Genomic DNA, 13,387 nt, shown 5'->3' on the forward strand with positions numbered 1-13,387 from the left:
TTTATGGTTAAAGTAAGTCTAAAAGTCCAAAACCAATAAGAGTTGAAGACAGCTACAGAGTTGTGATGCCGTTGATATTTTTGAAATTCTTTTAACTGTAAAATACTTAAACTGACAACCACTCCCACTCCCTTCAAAAAAAGGCCTGCCTTTCAAACCTGCCAACTTCACATTGGGGGCAACAGTGTTAACCAGCCCAGCACACCCCTGCCAGGAGAGCATGTTGGGTAATTCCGACGCCCCACTGAGTCTCTGCCCGTGAGCCTGCTGAGGCTGCACTGCTAAACAGTGCATATCATTGGTAAAGAATTTCACTGACAGACTGTTTTGACTCAGTCTCCTTGACCCAGTTATGATAAGGACAATTCTCCTCTATATTTGGATCAGTGTGTCCGTCCTTCACTTGCGCTCATCATCTGGAGACGGACGTCACATCACCTCAAGAGTGAAAGAGAGAAAGAGGGGTCAGGACACTTTGATCACAGGGTCTGACAGGCCAATCTATTATCAGATATCTCAGTGCAACAAACAGGGAGACTTTGGTTCATGAAGGTCAATTATTATCTGCGATCTGACGAGACAGAATTTTAACTTTTGAAGCTCCTTCAGTGACTCAATTAACTATAAATAACTGTATCACAGAATGAATTCTTCCATATGTGAGTGACAAGCTCAAGTGGCCGGAGATAAATAAGCTCTCTAATAGACAACTTGAAGACTCAACGACAGCCTTGTTGCATTTTAATTTATGTGAGGTAATAAATATAAATCTTAACCACTCACGGGTTCATTTGAATATGAATGCAGTTTTGACATTTTTACACACAATTAAAGCTGGTGGAGGCATCAACAATCATTTCATGATGACCTTTGAGCATAATTTAACTCTGGACCTCCTCTAACCTCTGCAGGAACACAATGATGTCTGACTGTAGCGATGTGTTCTGCTGTCACTGCTATAACATGAGAAAAACAATAAATAAAGTGCCTTTTAGTGCTAATATTGTGGCAGGGGCTGCAAGTAAATTTACAGAGTTAAATGTGCTTTTGTGATCAGAATTGAGAACATATTCAGGACAGATTGGAAGTGTTCAGACCTGTACCTACTTACCGCGATCTGCCTGTGGTCGGATCAGTCAGGACATTAATACCTTATCTGAATGGGTTCATTGACGCGGATCATATGTCATGGATGAAGCACATGTGTTTATCCACACTCTGTTGGGGAGGGGCTCAGGACAGAGAGCCAACACATCAAAGTGTGTGTTTTTTTTTTTTAATTTTACTCAAATATCGACAATTTACCTAATGATCCTAGTACAACTCAATACAAATTATAGACTGTCTGAGATCAAATGTACACTATAGTCCAGCATCCTGATGCAATTGCTTCAAATCACAATTACCCAGAAAAAAAACAAATTTGGGGATGGCTTACAAACCTGGAACAGGCTGAAATCAATGCTTCCTGTCACCTTTTAGCAGGACAAATGGTGTCTATTGTTGCAGCCCATCCCTCCCCCTAACTTAGACAGCTGGGGTGGATGCACAGGCCAGAGAGCAGGGGGCTCTGAGGAGTCCAAACACCCCAGCTGGGTGCATCAGTTTAGGTGGCAGGTACCAGAGCATCATCTGATTCCAACCTTGGAGGAGAGTCAGTCACAGCCTGCAGGCTGCTGCGTGTGTTTATAACTTTTGACTCAGGATGCTTCCAAACAGGTCACAGTGACAGGTCAGCGTGTGTTCGCGCGTGTGCGTGTGTGTAGGACCGGTGTCTGGATGCTGCTTGGCACACTCATGGCTCCTTGACGTCAGCGCTCAGCCCAGCCTTCTGCTGCTGCTGCTGCCGCCGCCGCTGCTGCTCTCAAACATGTCTTTGTTATTCAGAGCTTTCCATCAGAGAGCGGCGACCTGCAAAACACGGAGGGTGGCGTCTCAGCTGCGGCCGCGGAGGATCAGGGGAGGACTGTACAAATGGCACGTGTGCGTCAGTAAGCACGCGATTGTGCGTGCGTGTGTTGCTCTTTAGGTATTTTAAGCAGCTTGTTGTGTTTTATGATAATACATTGACATGTTGCACACATTTAGACTGATGTAAATGTTTTGAATCAGGATTCATGATGACTGAATCATGAATTTATGATTAGTATGTACTATATGAAACCTATATCAAGACATCCATATCAAAATTACTTTGTTTTATGCAATTATAATGTAATTACCAATATATACATTAATGTGTTACAAAAATAAAATAATCATAATTTATATTTAAAAATTGTAGTGATGTATTAATACTACTGTTATTGTTGTTTTTTATTGTTGTTTACCACATGTACCCTACAGCTATGATATCATTATAACAGTGTGGTCATATAAATATTATGTTGTTCATGCTATTATGGTGGAATTATTTTTGAATTCATTATTTTTTAATGTATATATCATTTATTATGATTGTTATTTGATAGTGTTGTTGTTTGTGCCAGTGCCAAGCCTATTAATTAGTAATACATTTCGTTTTAAATGCCAATAAACAAGATAAGCAAGCATGGTTATTATGTTAATTAGTCCAAATCAATATTAGTTATATATGAAGGTAAGTACCCAGCATGCTCAGCTTCAATTGTAGCGTGTAAAACTACTCGTCAATGATGTTAACTCCCCCGAATAAACCAGGATTATGCCACAGCAGACCCAGTGGAGCAGATGGCCGCGGAGCTGAGCTCCTGCTCTGCCCCCCCCTCCCCACCCCCCTCGCTGCTTCTCCTGTGCGTAAAATCCGCGACGCGTTTTGTGAGCAGCCACCGTTCATGGGTCCCTTTGGTAATAGAATAGCCAATGTAATTTGACACTTCAACTTACTGCGCTCTCTCCGAGTCTATTCAGTTACTCACCCACTGACGTTGAGCCTGTTCTCAGTGGCTCAACGAGGAGGTAGATATTTAAAAAACAAGAGGCGAAAATTACCGAGGACTTTCTCTGCTTCAGAACCCGGTGAGTGGCTGCAAACTTAAACACGCTGCTTGTTTCCCCAGTGTGGCGCTGCGAGCCTCTTGTTTGGGGTGAAACGCTTTTTTTTGTTTCCACTTTGGCTCAGATTGTTTCTCAACAATAGAGTGAGCACTTGGAGTGGCACCGGGGCGCACGGCGGAGGCATGTAATAAACAAACAAACACACGGCGGCGGTGGTTTATTTACGAGCACGCTGTCGTGCGCTGTCGGGATCGAACCGGCGGACTGTTAAGCAGGTTGTGCATTTCGTTAGTAACAGATGCCGCGTTGATCTCCACAGCGCTGGAGCTGGGATGCCTCGCTGGAGCAGCCTGTGCGCGTTTTGCTGTGCAGAATGAATCGCGCCGCTGCGCGTGTCTCCTCTATGTGCGTCTGTGTGTGTGCGCGTGTGTGCTGTTGCTTTATACCTTTGGCTTGGGATGTGCACATGGTGCTGTCCAGTGTGGATGGAAGGCTGCAGAGGAGCTGCACAACTACTGTGAACAAGGCATAGACAGCAGCCACTGCAGCGCGCCGTTTACTCACGAATGTCGTGTTAAATGTTTATTACGGAACTTGACGAACAGAAGCACATGTGCAGGTTCATGTGGCATTAAATATGAATGCGTAAGCGACACAGTCTGGAGTGATAATGTGTGCTCTGCTGTTGTAGGTCATTACTGCTTTGGTTTAAGGTTGAACAAGTTGACTCCCCCAGATTCCTGCTGTCTGAATATGGAACCAGTTGGGACCGAAAGGGCGCTCTAATATTGAACTGGGCTCCTTTTTTTCTTGCTGTACATCTGTTCCAGGAAGCAGGAATTGTGGCCAAGTGGAAAAAGTAAGCTCTACTGCCTGATCTGCTTCCTAACCATTGTCACGGAAAAGAGACATGAGAGAGAACAGGGGGAGTGTGTTTTCTCCGATGTGCACAAAAATCCCTGTTAGCATGTAGCAGGGCAAACAATGTGCAGATGTCTCTTGTCTGTTTCTGGTGAGATGTCCAGGAGAGCTCTTCCTGTTTTTGTTATGTTGCTGAAAAAAAGTTAATTCTCCGCATGTCTGCTTTTTGACACGGCAGCATCTGAATGTGTCCCGCACAGCTGCGGTGACTGTTTGGACCCAGCCGCTGAGGGTGATACACATTTGTGTGATGATAGAAGTTACTGAGCAGGTCCGGATGCTTGTTTACGTTTCGATAATCCACAGGTTCTCCTCACCCTGAACCGAAAGGGCTCTCAAACCTCCGGATGCCACCTTTAATCACATCGGGTGGAATTCTCAGATCCCTGCATGGGAACTGTTTGGATCACAAGTGCTTGATTGCATGTGTGATTAAAAGCCGATTTAGGTCAATTTGTGTGAGGAAACGTGGAAACCCTCCAGTGTCTTCACAGATGAGGGTGGTGTCAGACAGAGGAGGAGGTTTTTCTGTCCACCATCCCCTTCCTCCCTCCCTCCTGGTCACCCCATCTCTAAAGGGGCCCCAGGTTGGGCTCCTGAATAACCATGGGGCAGACCCCACCAGGCTGACCTTCCTCTATTCAAGCTGAGGATGTTGAAACACCAGCCGTCAAACAAAAGACACATTGAAACAGAGATCTGCAACCCAGCACGTGTGTCTGGGCGCTGAAGTAGATCATTTATTAACTCTCAGTTTCCTACTGACCAGTGAAAAGAATCAGCACATAGTGAGGCAGAATAAAACTGCAAAAGGACATTCAGCTGCTTCTGCCTCAGATTAGGGAGCAAAACCTCAAAATAAACACAGCAATTAAAGGCAGAAATTACAAAAAGAAATGTAATTACATGTCTTTTAGATGGGCTTTTCTTGGCTGGACTGCAGGCAGCCTCAGGTCTGTGTGGAAGCACTGTGGATTGACAATGGCAACATGTTTTTAATGCAGGGTGGGAGTTTGTTTTTTGCTCTCCACCCACCTGACGAGGTACGGGTAACGGCAGAAGCTGGAAATGGCTGTGCCACATGGGAAATTATTCAGCTCTCAGATCAGAGAGGACACACAAGAGGCCTCATTACCTCCAGCAGCACTGTCGGCCAGTCTGAGAGGAGACCCAGAGCTGCTGTGTCTCAGCCGGCCACACCGGACTGAACTCCAACACACGCCGCATCTCATCCTCCTTTTGTCTGGGAATATTCCGGAGACACTCTCAAATTGAGCGTCAATCATAGCTTGACTGTGCTGTTTAATAGGACTAATACACTTGTCCCATTAAAAAAAGCATTAAGCATGTAGTGAGTCCACCTCTGCTATGCTAGCTTGTTAGAATAAGCCATTTTTTTGGTTTATGTCACAGGGACATCCCAAGTCCTCCAACCATCTCCATGAATTTTAAAACTCCAGTGTGTAATTTTGTCGCCAAAACACCAGACACAGCCCTCATCTCAGGTGAGTCTTCAGAGCTCTGTGAAAAGAACGGCTCCTTGCCCCCAGACTCCGACCATTGTCTTCCACTGTTTCCCCGCCGCTACACTCTCCTAGCGTATCTGTCACGCTTCACCTTTCCTCAATTAGTCATGAAACGTGGCAATCTGTGTCGCCACAGACACAGAAAACACAACATAGCGGTACACCGAGAAACACAGAGCCGGTCGTGTGGAGCTGATAGGAACGTGACACTGGTTTGAATGGAACAGACGTTTGTTTCTATTGAAAAGTTCAAAGTATGGAGTCCTTTGAGCTCAGTCTCTTCTTCGGTCCAAAAATGTACCCGGCTGGTCTTTGCCATGTTGTCTTTTCCAGTGTTCTGGCTTCTTATTATTTCTGGGTTAAAGCCCAAGGGTGGGAACTGTGGAACATACACAGCCTAGGCCAGTTTAGTCAGATTTGAACATCTTCATGCAACGGCTTTATGTGGGTGTGTTAGTCCTAAGTAGAGGAATTCACTTCAGTAAAAATTTCAGTCTAATGATTTTTTGTTCTGACGTCATGTGAACCTCCTGACAAGAGGAACGTGAATTGTCCTTTAACACCCTATATTAAGAGATAAATACCGGTTCACTATCCCATTCTCAAAGGACTGTGGCCTGCTCCTCCTTTTATCAGTGAAGTGTGCTTAAGTAGCTGGCAAACAGGGCCGTACCGTGGTGTCTAAAATGTCATAATGTCATTGATTCGACATGGGAATTCCAGTTGCTGCGGCGGGCACCTCCCACGTACCGCGCGCGCACTCTCTCTCAGGCTCCCTAACAGGAAAAGGTGAGCGAGTGAGCGACCAACTGCTCTTCCTCCGTGGTCAGAGCCTGTGGGAGGTTTGTAGGTTTCACTCAAGGTCCTCTCTGTGTTGTCTTTGCTTGACAGATAAACTGCTGGGATGAATCACCACACTGGTATGGCTATTTTCAGTGGGGAAGGGGAGCGCGGGGCAGGCACTGAAGCCATAGTGTATCGCTGTCGTCGTGGCAGCTTAATTGTGTTGCCAACCAGGACTTCATTTTTCATTAATCCAACTATTGTGACACTCGAACAAATAGCACATTGTGCGTGTTTATTTTGATTCTGCTGCACCTCTGGCAGTGAGACTGTCTGTGGAGAAGAAGTTGTGCTTAAATGAAACCTAACAGCATTTACTGAGGCAGTTTACGCAATTTTTCACTCCACCCAGGGCTTAGTGATAAAACAGAAACACTCACAATATTTTCCTTCAACAGCAATAAAAGTTCATATTGTAATATCATCATGATCTCATGTGCACACTTTGTGACAAAACACACGTAATTGCTTTGAATGTTTCACTAATATTTGTTGTGGTTTCAAACCACAGTTAACTGGTGAAAAAAGAAAAATCTATTTTAGTTATCTGACATTTATTTCGATAGTTTTTATTGATTGATTCTAAAATGAGATTTTTGACGAGTTTGACCAGATCACACAGCTTACTTCTCTCCACCACGTTAAAGGAGTTTCTTTAATGCCATTGTTGTAGATACAGATTTAACATTATGTGAGTGATCTGACAATTGCATTGTTACAAGATAAACCACTCTTGTCTTGTGATCCCCACAACAGAACCAGAAAATCATTTATTCATCACTTGTGCTGTCTCCAATTGTTCAGTCGTACCTCAATTGACAGATTTTATGAAAATAAATTCAACAATTGAGTTTATGTGATCATCCTAGTTTCAGAGGTTTGGTTCTTTCACAGTTTCAGACACAGTCCACTTGGCTCAGGTGGGAGGATGTTAGTCATTATTAAGCAATAACTCTGAAATAATTTTGTAGTTTCATGGAAATCAAATCATCTGATTATACTGAAAATACTTGTGGATTAAATTAATAGTCTACTACTGCCCAAAATATAAAGATTAGTTTTGTCAATCAATCAATAATTCCTCTCATACTTCACCACTTTTCTGATAACACACCTGTATTAAACCTTAAATGTCACATTTTTATATTGTGGTATTTGTAAAGTTTTCAGTACTAGATCCAAATACTCCCCTCTGCAGTTATCACAACAAAATACGCGTGCATGTGTTATTCCACATTCCTCATGTGTGTGTTTGTGGGGATTTGTGACGCTCCACCTCGGTGACACAGAGCTGCAGTAACGTGGCCCGGCTCTGGCCCACGGAGAAGGTTTTCTGGAGAAAAGTGTTCAGACTGTACCTATCCGCTTGACTGTTGACTGTTAATATGAAACTTCTATTTTCAAAACACAGCTAAGGGAAAGGGAATCTCTGTGTGTGTGTGTGTGTGTGTGTGAGTGTGTTTGAGTGTGAGTGAGTTTGCTTTTGTGCAGGAGGGAGATACAGAGCACAGTGAGGGATGGGAGAGGTGCTGGGAGGAACGCCAGACCACACATCATTTAATCATTTTAGAGGGTGCAACCACTTTGTGCATTTTATTTTTTTGGTTGCTTGGTGCTAAAAGGAGTTGTTGGTGTAGAAGCTGTGCTGTAGAGAGAGTTTGACAAGAGGGAAGACGGGGCTGACAGTTTGATGGAGAAAAGAGAAATTGCCCTTATTTTGGGGTTTTAAATTTGTCAAATTGTAGATAAATTTCAGTTTAATGACCAGAATGTGATAATAAAAGTCAGATCTCTGTTGGGGCCGTGCAGCTTGCGAAATGTGTTGAGAAATCTGAAGCAATAACATTTTCAGACCACTTAAAAGTTGAGTGCGTGTGGAAGGAAGGCCATTGTGCATATTAGCATTGGATTTGAACGTGTCCTTTTGGCTTAATCCCACTGTTGACTCGCCTGCTAAGTACTGAGTGTGTTATTTTTGCTCTTTTTAGGGAGCCCCTCTCTGCATAATCTCACTTAATCTAATCCATCCCCCTTTATAATAGACTGGGAATGGTGTGACTTTATAGGAAAAGCTTTAGAAGGAGATCCATACTAAACAGAGCGGTGTGCTGTTTGCTTCCACCAGCCCCTCTGGCGAAGCTCTTGTGAAAATGCAAGTGACCTCTGCGCCCCTTGTTAGTCTGAACAATAGGCTCGGCCTCCTGTTACAGCTGCAGCCGCACTGGAGGGGAAGTTAGGCGGAACACAAAATACACATTTTGTGTTTAATAGGCCTAAATACTATACGTCTGGATTATTCCCATGGCTGCTTGGCACACACATGGAGTTTGCGCTTAAGTAAGATTTAAGTGATTAACTGAATCACAAAACATCTGCCCCTTCATTTTTCCTTGATTGATTATAAATTGACTAATGGTTGCAGCCTTGCTGCATGTGCTCAAAGTGACCTGAGAATACATAGATTTCATGTATAAGAAAAACAAATGCCACTTCCAGTTTCTGCATTTTATTTCTTATAATTTTATTATATTGCCTGGTGAATGACCTTCGATCACACGGCATTGTTATGGACTGGACAATTAGTAAATAATGAAGATACCAGTTATTTGCAGCTGTGATTTGTTAAAGTTTAATCTTCCAAAACTTTAAAAGTTAAAGATGCAAATTACTGTCCTATATGATGGATATCATTAGAGCTTCTTCAGCTCCCAGCAATCGCAGGCTCATGCATGTTGAATGTTACATGCTGTGAAAAACATATGCAGATGATGTCACAGCACCGCACTGCAGTGTTAAGTGTAAATGAAAGGCTCTGGATCATGAATAACATCTGGCTCCTCCAAAGTCGTGGCGTCGATAAATTAAACCACCAGGTCCGACCCAGGAATCCTGAAGTGTTGTCAAATTGGGCCCGCGCGAGCCCGGCGCCGCATGGCATGACAGATTTCTCTCTTAAATTTCAGCGTAGACAACATAAGCTCGCAGCTGCTCTCAAAAAAAATTGGAAAGCGTCTCAAGAGGTGTCAATGTCACCATCAAACAAGAAAGGGCACTGAAAAGACTGCGGAGCGGCTCTGCCGGAGTGTCACATTATCTAATGTGTATGTGTACATATATAAATATGCACATCTGGTGAGCAATGAGCAAGGGGTGGAGTTACCTTCAACCATTGGGGGTCTGTGTCTCATTGTTCTCTGACAGGGAAAATGAACTGGGATTTACTAATACAGAGGGAACATCCTCTTGCTCTCACTGAAAAGGTCTGAGGGTAATCTCTCTCTTTCCCTTCATAGACTTGCCTCTTCACCCTCACTCTCCCCTCCCCCTCGGTAACATAATAAATGTCTGACGTTGCTATCAAACATCTCCAACACGTTTCATTTGTTTTCACGTTCCTCCCGTGTTGAGTTTTCACGCGTGAGAAGCAGTTCAAAATGTGTAAAATACAAAAGCGATTGCAAGACAACAGCGGAGGGTCTCTCCATCGCTCCATCAGCCGGACTCTTTGAAACCACTTTCTGCAAATCATTACTCGCCGTGTTTATGGCTGTGTTGGAGTGAAACTTTGTGAACTCGTAATTACCACATGGGAAGTCGTGAAAAGGACGTTTTTAACTCGCCGCTTGTTGGAAACTTAACAGGTTAACAGGTTGTGAATGTCGTGGGGGAGTGTTTTCGTTCGGGCGGGGCGATACGGCCAAAAACTTGGTCACTGCATAAAATGTTTTGAAACTAGTCGTTGTCGATAATTATCATGATACAAAAACCACCCGTTGCAAAATCTTGAGGAAAAACATTTGTCCCCTTTAAGACGGATTGGTACATTTTGGAACTTAAAACACTGTTAGATATTGTTTTGCATCGTCTTTTTGGCAAAGACCACAGTGTCCCAGAGAACACTCACTGTTGGGAGTTTATCCTCATGGGCTTTGATGTGAGCAATGGTTGCTCTGATTTAAAATAGCTTTTCATTCATGGCATCCATACATAGTATTTGGAAAGTTGGGGAAACACCAATAACACTAATAAAAATCTGCTTTGTCAGGGCTCTGTGTATAGTTTGGTCACATCAGCATCAGCAGAAAAAAAAAAAACCCTTTCATCACACTGTGGTTCTGTTTTCTTGCTGGTTTGAGTCACTACAGGGAGAGAACCTGCTGCTTTTCTCTGTTTTATGTCACTGATGATTCAATAGCTCTGACTTTTAGTCCATTTATTCCATAAACAAATACATAAGCCTCTTGAAGATGTTACTCTGGGTCTCTGAACCAATTAGTGGAGTCCAGATATCACTGTATAATGACTCGTGCATGGAAGCACCTGGTAATACTTTGAAGCAGTGGGCGGAGTTCAAACTTTGTTGTCAGTAAATGACTAGAGAAGAACAACTACATTGATTCATCCCAGAGGAACCTGTAGGATGACTACAAATGGTTACTCACACTTTAAAGCAGTACTTCTCCAATAATGCTGTATTGACTCATTTCTCAGTGACGTTTAAACAGTTTATAGATTACTTCACACACTTTTTTTTTTTTTTTATCTCTTTTTGGATCAAATAACGTTTCTTTTTTTTCTTTGAGCAGGATGCCTGTTGTAACCGATGATGACTCGCAGACAGCAGTGACACCACGCCCACTGCCTGCGTGTCAGCTTACACTGTTCCCTCACTCTAACACGGTGTCTGTGTGCGGGCGGTTACCCAGGTGCAAGGCATGCATCATAGACCCGAGCTGATACACTGATGTGACAGCTGTGGGAAGTGCAAGGGGAGCGCGAGAGGCGTCTCGGCGCTGAACGTGGTGGAATACATTAACCCTCAAATCCTTGCGTCAGTCCACTCACTCACTGTAACTTTAAATGTCTTTGTTTATTTACGGCGACGTCTGACCCATTCACTCGCTCCAATTTAGCAGCAAAGTCCAAACAAGGACCGAGCACAAATATTAGTCACAACAAAAACAAATGGATAAATGTATGAATAAATTAAATCAAACGTACAGGTTAATTAAAATAAATAAAAGCTATCAGAGGTCTTTTCAGGGAATAATGTATTCACATTTGTTACAAACACTCAAGGCTTGTTTTTGTTTTGTTGCACTTGAGCAATTTATTATCATTTTCATGCAAACATGACTGACTTACGGATACAATATTTCTTTTTTTCTTAATCCTTCATAAAAACTTGAAAAGTAAGTGTTTATCACAATATATTAATAAGGTGGGATCACTGTAACTCCCTTTGGATAAATAAATTAAACCCAGGTTTTACCTTATGATGCTCACATTTAGTCACTTCAGTGTCAGGATTATAAGTGAAGCCTGTAGTTGTAACTGCGTGAAGCTAACGTGCAGATTTGCCACAAAGTAGTGGACACATTTTCCCGACTGAAATATAAATGTGCAGCTCACAGGTGGAGCTCACTGCTGACTGTGCATTTCTGTCGTCAGCACACTGAAGTACTTCCTGTTTACCCAAAAGCAAGATGAGAAGAATAATTGAGCGTATGCATTACAAATGGAAATAGGAGACACAGAATCAAAAGACACGAAAAGGATCCAATAAAAATCACAATGCACTGTGTACGTCTGAAGCAAATTTACAATTCCGTACAAGTATTGTGTCAGATTATCCCCTGGAACATGTGTAATGTAATCCACCTGTCAAATAAGGTCAGTTCTGAGGAGCTCTGAACATAATCACACTGTCTCTGACGTTCTGGAGGCAAAGAGAGTAAAGTGTAATAGTATAACACGGCCAAGTGTTAAGGGGATTAATAGGTTGGCAGTGGCGACTGTTCATCAGAGTGACTTGAGGAATCAGGACATGAAATGGGTGTTTGTGTATCCACACAGCATGTAAGTGACCAAAAATATGGCCTGTAGCCACGTGTGCCGCTGTCCCAGCGCTGACTTTAAATAACTCCTCTGTAAACACATCCTGTTTCCTTAGTTCCCCCATTTTTCAAATTGGCGGCTTTGAAAAATGGAACCGTTACCTTTGCAGCGAGAAAGAATCCTTTCACACGCTCACGGCAATCAAAGATATCCGAACAAATACCGCCGCTGATGACGCTTATTAATTAGGCAGCGTTGTCTGGATGTAAACACAGAGAGAAAGGGAGAGAAAGAGAGGGAGAGACGCATGTACAGACACACTTCACACTCCTATTTATAGATGCATCTTACATAAGCTCTTTTCAGACAACAGGGTGTGCTCATTTTGTCAGTATCAAACAGAGGAAAACCGTAAATGAGCAGATTATTTTAATACACACACGCACGCACACTGTATATCGCACCCCTACTCCGTCTTGGCACGCTGCGGCCCAACAGCTCAGAAAAACGTCGACATGGCGGACGCTATTTTTGACCATCTGCTCTAAAAAGCAGGGCATGTTTGAGTCACGGACGCTGTGATGTGAGGCTGTGCCCGCGATGTGCCTGGCGTGTGGAGAGGGAACGAAGGGGGGCGAAATGGCTCACCCGAGGGCCTAGCATCCTTCGTGTCACTGAGGACGTGCACAGTGTGCGGCTGGTTTCACTAATGTGTGTTACATTAGCGTGATGGCTGATGGGGGGGGGGGATAGGTGGGGGTTGGTCCTCCATGTCTTGGACGGAGAACAAGAGCGAAGATATCCTTGTGCTTGACTCATCGTGTAAACATCATCGTCAGAGATGAAATAGTCCGAAATGTCTCAACAAACATCTCCATCCACCTCCGTGTCCTCTTTCTCCCTCAAGTGTGTGCGTGTGCGCACGCATGTGTGTGTGTGTGCGTGTTATTTGTGAGGTAGGAATGTGAAATCTAATCTGAGCTGGCTGGAGGGAGGTGACGGGGGAGCACAGTGAGTTTTCTTAAGAAGAATTTCCCCTATGATGCCACTTCTCGCAGTTTATGACTCTGTTTGGGACGGAGGGAGCTTCTCGCCACAACTCAACTTCATTAAACTAAATCGCTCATGTTTCCACAACCTTTCTGTTGAGAAAATCTACCGGGGCTTGATCACCTCATTTTGACCCAATTCTGATAAGACTTGTTTTTAAGTATTATCTTACATCCATGTTAGAGTGAAATTTTACAACATTTCAGCCTTTTGTCAACAGTTTCACAATCATT

At 43.4% G+C, this 13,387-nt stretch overlaps 1 protein-coding gene across 1 annotated transcript in view; it reads left to right on the forward strand.

Moving 5' to 3' along the window:
- The first annotated feature begins 2,864 nt into the window (after window positions 1-2,864).
- Window positions 2,865-13,387, forward strand: part of LOC122759041 (zinc finger MIZ domain-containing protein 1-like) — a 112,638-nt gene continuing 102,115 nt past the window's right edge. The window contains exon 1 of the mRNA XM_044013513.1: window positions 2,865-2,997. The gene's annotated coding sequence lies outside the window, so the exon portion shown is untranslated. The remainder of the gene's footprint in view (window positions 2,998-13,387) is intronic.

The sequence above is a fragment of the Solea senegalensis genome, linkage group LG18 (genome assembly GCF_019176455.1).
Source record: "Solea senegalensis isolate Sse05_10M linkage group LG18, IFAPA_SoseM_1, whole genome shotgun sequence".
NCBI lineage: Eukaryota > Metazoa > Chordata > Actinopteri > Pleuronectiformes > Soleidae > Solea > Solea senegalensis.